This window comes from Heterodontus francisci, chromosome 16 (genome assembly GCF_036365525.1).
Source record: "Heterodontus francisci isolate sHetFra1 chromosome 16, sHetFra1.hap1, whole genome shotgun sequence".
NCBI lineage: Eukaryota > Metazoa > Chordata > Chondrichthyes > Heterodontiformes > Heterodontidae > Heterodontus > Heterodontus francisci.
The window spans coordinates 68,469,561-68,475,560 of NC_090386.1; positions in this window are offsets into that span (position 1 = coordinate 68,469,561).

The following is a 6,000-nucleotide window of genomic DNA, read 5'->3' on the forward strand; positions in this document are numbered from 1 at the left end:
TATAATAGCAGTAAGAACCTATTATAACTCCAATTTTGAGGCTCCTTTACCTGCTATATGAACAGAGTTTTCAGCAAAACAACAGTAACTTTGACACTTTTCTGTATGAAGAAAAGCCTAATCCTAAATCCAGTCAGGCAACATGAGTAAATCAGTTAGAACAATCGGAATCTCTTTTAAACATAACTTAAGGACAACTCTTTACAGCAGCTTTGATAACCTATTTTAACGAAAAACAAAAACATTTGAAGTCAAACTTACCAGCAACATAGCACAAATACTGAAAACACTAAACCAGTAATGCAAAACAAAACTTTCCAAACATCAGCTGATCCTGAAAACTGGGTAAACTTACTGCCCGACTTTCTGCCATACATAGCGGCCACACAATGAAAATGCTGTCCATTCAAAAACATTTTGAAAACTCTTTTTCACAGCTTCAGAGTGCACAAATGATATCATACCCTACTGGTGAAGTAACTGAATGGAGCCAAATAATAGCTGAAGGGCACAGGACCAGCACACAACTATTGTATCCCTGCATACTGGGGACTTTTGATGAGTTAGTTTAGAAACATTTTTAAGCTGTCAAAACATAACTGACCTCAGTATTGTAACGGAATTTACTTTCACTTTCAGCTTGTACTCCAAATTTAACGTATCAATATTCAAACACTTCAGCAAACTCTCTTGTTTGGTATTCCAGCTCAACTTGTACACATTTAAAAGAAATTTACCAACTCTAGTCTCTAGTTTCAACCAAATTTGCCTTCAAGGCTCTGGGAATTTTTATATACGAACTAGCTGCTTAACCGTTCACTTACAAACAAGACATCTTTATAAAGCTACTTCAAATGGTAAATGACAAAATACAACAAGCTGAAATGTAAGTAGGTCACACAAAAGTCCCCCTGTTTCTCTGTTAACTGTATTAATTAAAGTGGTTTGGGAGATTTTCTAAAAAAACCCTCAAATGTCTTATAAAAAACTGAATAAAGATGAGCAAATTCCATTACTAATAGAAAAACTATTTGTGGATTATATGCTTTACACAGTGGAGACTTTCCTGCATTAGTGTCTGTCACCCTTTAGGCTTTCCTGATAGAACATTTTTGACAGTAAGGGTGGACAAGTTTCTTTCTGAAATAGAAGCCAAACATAAGGAAAGAAAAATTACAGACATCTATGTTATCCTGCATAATTCTGCCAGAGAGTACTGAAATTCCAGCAAAATTTTAGAATTCCATGAAGACCTGGTTGCCACTAACCTCAGTAATCAATACTACTTTTTGAGACTTTCTGCATCCTGAATAAAGTGTAAAGCAAAATCATTCTAGAGTGTGGAGATTTGGAAAAGACAGTCTGAAGCTCAAGGGTTAATATGATACAGAACCAGGAATTATATATAATGCCAAAGGCACAAAGTTTGATGAAAAAAAATACACTGCACCTATTATAATAATTGTTTTTCTTGCAGGCCCCTGGAATGAGGAAGTGAAGTTATATGTCAAGATTGTGTAAGAAATAAAAGAGGAAACTGTGGACAGACTGCTGGAGGTTAACAATTCCCTGGTTTATTTATTTATTTAGAGATACAGCACCGAAACAGGCCCTTTGGCCCACCGAGTCTGTGCCGACCATCAACCACCCATTTCTACTAATCCTACATTAACCCCATATTCTCAACCACATCCCCACCATTCACCTACCACCTACCTACACTAGGGGCAATTTACAATGGCCAATTTACCTATCAACCTGCAAGTCTTTGGAGGTGGGAGGAAACCGGAGCACCCGGCGGAAACCCACACAGACACAGGGAGAACTTGCAAACTCCGCACAGGTAGTACCCAGAACTGAACCCGGGTCACTGGAGCTGTGAGGCTGTGGTGCTAACCACTGCACCACTGTGCCGCCCTGGTTATTGAGCAGCATGGTGTCCAGTTGTAAAATAGGTGAGCAGAATATAAACATGTGAATTAGAGAAATACAAACCCACTCACCAGAACGGGTGTGCAAGTTCGTGGTAGTCTACTGTGTCCTCCACAAACACTTTATCATGAGGGCGCGGTCCTTGTCACCAGGAATTCAGAGGCCAATTCAGGAGGAGCAGGAGGAAGAGGAACAGGAGGCAGCGAGAAAACGTAAACATAGAGGAGGCATCCGGGACCCCATCACTCTGGAAGGGGCTGTCCGTAGTGGCTACTAAGACTCTGGTTCTCCTAAGATGTCATCCCATCATCACCATTGTTCCACAATTCCCCAGCTTTCCATCCCTCTGCTATAGATTATCACAGCATCCCCTTTGCCAAAATTCTGAAATAAAAGTTACCAACAAAAAAACCATTCCATAGCAACTTTATCCAATAATATAAACAAAACTGAACAGTTCACACTTGTGCATCCCTTTAGTGCCTGTCTTGCGGGTGCTCCTATGCAGTGCTGCCCCAATGGCTGCAGAATGGCTGATGGAAGACTATTGACTTTCACTGGGGAAAATTGCTGATAGTCTGGCAGGACAAGCTCAAGCAGCTCTGGTCCATAGGGCCTGGCTTCAGACTGCACCACCTCAGCATGGGCAGCAGCAGTCTAGGCTGGCTGGCTGAGAGGCAACAGCAAGGGCACTGGTGGAGTGCCAGTGATGGGAGCACAAATGCTGTCATCCAGAGAGAAAACAGCAGGTTTGTGCTCCATGGAACCACTGTCACACCCTGGGCCGTGCCTCAGCAATCCTAGTAATCTGTTGGAGGACAGATTGCTCGACTGGCCTGAGAGGCTGCATGCTCCTTTGAATGCTGAAGTCCGCGGCCATGATGGCAGCACTCTGTGCCTACGTGGCAGCAAGCATGGATCTCATGACCTCCATCTGAGCTTCCACTGTAACACTCAGACATTTTGTGGCTTCTGCCTGTGCAGCAATGGAAGCTGAGACATTGGCCACCAGGCGCTGCATCATGGATGAGGCTGTAAGTGCTGCTGTGGAGATGGCCCACCACTTCCAGGCTGGAAAGGATGGGGCCCAAGCTGCGTGATTCTCTGTGCCAAGTTGGAGTCGGATTTGTCAATGCTCCTTGACAGTAACAGGTTGTCTGGCCGGTGTGCATGCTCATTGGTGTTCTCCTGTATGCCACCCCATAAGCGTGCTCACCTGAGTCCTCTGCAGCAGAACTCCTCTGCGACCTTGTCCTCCAGGGAGCTGGCACACAAACTGTTCTTTCCCCTTGGCCTGGTTGCAGCCCACGTACCCAATGAATCACCATATGTCCAGCCCACCTCTGTACTACCTTCTGAAGTACGTGCAGTGTCAGTATCTGAGCTGATGGCTGCGAGTGTTAGATCAAGTGACAGTGCTTTTTCATCAGAAGCCTGGTGCTAATCTTGTTCTTCATCATGACGTTGCAGTGGTGGCCAGGCAGCAGTTCTTGGGTATCTGAAAGCAGAAATGCAGAAGGGGAGGGTTGGGTTGAGGGAAGGGGGTGGGGTGGAAAAAAGGAGATCCATGGTCACACCATCTGCAGCTTGTACTTCATGCCAGACAGCAGGATGAGGGTGAGGTAGGATCTGAGAAGGGGCATACAGCAGGAACATATCGTCATCCTGAATGTTCTCAGCGATGCTGGATGCAAACGGTTCTTTCACAGCCATCGCCATGATGCGGAGCACCATATCCTACAGAGGCTCAGGTGAAGCAAGCATGCCTGTTCCCGTCTGGTTCTACTCTGCTCTCTCATGTTATGGAAGAATATCAGTGATTGTGTTACAATGTATCTGGGCAACATGCATGCTGTAGCTGAACAGCTGGCAATATATGGAAGCAGTGAGAGGTGGGTGTGAGGCTGGCAACATTGGTAGGTGCTTGAGACTGAGGTGGAGTGTCTGAATATAAGTTCTGAGCTCTGATTGCTCGAGATTGCTAAGAGGTGAGTGATGGCTGTGGTCCATTGAGCAGTGTAAGTGGTTGGTGGTGCAGTGAGTAGGATATGACATTTGAAGATGTAGTCACTGACCTTGACAACCAGTATGAGGTCACTGAACGTCTTGCGCTACATTCAGGTCCTCAGAGCCAGGCTCCAGGAATTCACTTCCCTGGCCATCTTCTCCCATTTCCTTCTCCTGGCCCTCTGTGGAAACATTGCTTCTTTCCTCCTTTCCACCTCCTGTATTTTTCCGTGCAACACTGCATCGTAAAAACTCGGGTTCCTCTCTCTTACCTGTTGCTTCATTTTCTGTGCTTCTCCTGGTAGCCAATTCCTCTACAGATAGTCAGCAGCAACTTCTGTATAATGAATGTACCTCCCTTTAAGAGCAGCCAGCTGTCTTTAAGATGTGTAGGCTAGTTGAAATACATGCTAGCCACGCAAGCTGTTGGGCCCCTTGTAGAGTGTGCAGTTAATCAGAAGCATGTTCGGCATTGGGCTGCATGCTGACACCATTGAAATGAGGACTAGGGGACCTGCCTCAATGCAGCCAGATGCAAACCCCTCGCTCGAAAATGGAAGTAATCAAATTCTTCCCCCATAATGCCAGATATCCTGATGTCTGTGACATTGTCCTGACCAACAGGAAAAAAGAAAGACTTGCATTTATATAGTGCCTTCCACAACCACTGGACATCTCAAAGCACTTTACAGCCAATGAAGTACTTTCTGAAGTGTAGTCACTGTTGTAATGCATGAAACGCAGCAGCCAGTATGCACAAAGCAAATTCCCACAAACAGCAATGTGATAATGACAAGATAATCTGTTTTTGTGATGTTGATTGAGGGATAAATATTGGCCAGAACACTGGGGATAATTCCCCTGCTCTTCTTTGAAATAGTGCCAACTGATCTTTTACATCCACCCAAGCAAGCAGATGCGGCCTTGGTTTAGCACCTCAATTCAAACGATGGCACCTACATTAGTGCAGTACTCCCTCAGTACTACACTGGGGTGTCAGCCTTGATTTTTGCACCAAGCCCTGGAATGGGATTTGAACACGGAATTGTATAACTCGGAGGCAAGAGTGTTACCAGCTGACACTAAGAGCAGCACTAGAAAAGAGACATCGAGTGTTGTCAGGTGACAACTGTGTTACGACCAGGTGAGAAAAGGGTCTAGGGGTTCCCTTTCAGCCTTTGCCTGGTTTCACCATAACAGGATTTAATTTAAAAAACACACTGTTTTTAGCTCCCCTTCAGTGAATCTTTGTTCACTGCTTTCCAATTGTAAGGCTGAGAAATCTGGTTCACTAATGTCCTTTAGAGTCATAGAGAGATACAACACTGAAACAGGCCCTTTGGCACACAGAGTCTGTGCTGACCAACAACCACCCATTTATACTAATCCTACATTAACCCCATATTCCCTACCACATCCCACCTTCCCTCAATTTTTTCCTACCACCTACCTACACTAGGGGCAATTTACAATGGCCAATTTGCCTATCCACCTGTAAGTCTATGGCTGTGGGAGAAAGCCGGAGCACCCGGTGGAAACCCACGCGGTCACAGGGAGAACTTGCAAACTCTGCACAGGCAGTACCCAGAACCGAAACCGGGTCGCTGGAGCTGTGAGGCTACGGTGCTAACCATTATGCCACCCCTTCATGGAAGGAAATCTGCTGTCCAGACCTGGACTGGCCTACATGTGACTCCAGACCCACAGCAATGTGGTTGACTCTTATATGCCCTGTGAAATGGCCCAGCAAGCCACTCAGTTGTATCTAACCGCTACGAAGTCAATCAAAAGGAATGAAACCAGACGGACCACCCGGCATCGACCCAGGCACCGGAAACGACAATGGCAAACCCAGCCCTGTCGACCCTGCAAAGTCCTCCTTACTAACATCTGGGGACTTGTGCCAAAGTTGGGAGAGCTGTCCCACAGACTAGTCAAGCAACAGCCTGACAACTCATACTCACGGAATCATACCTGACAGACAATATCCCAGACACTAACATCACCATCCCCGGGTATGTCCAGCAGGACAGACCCAGCAGAGGTAGCGGCACAGTGGTA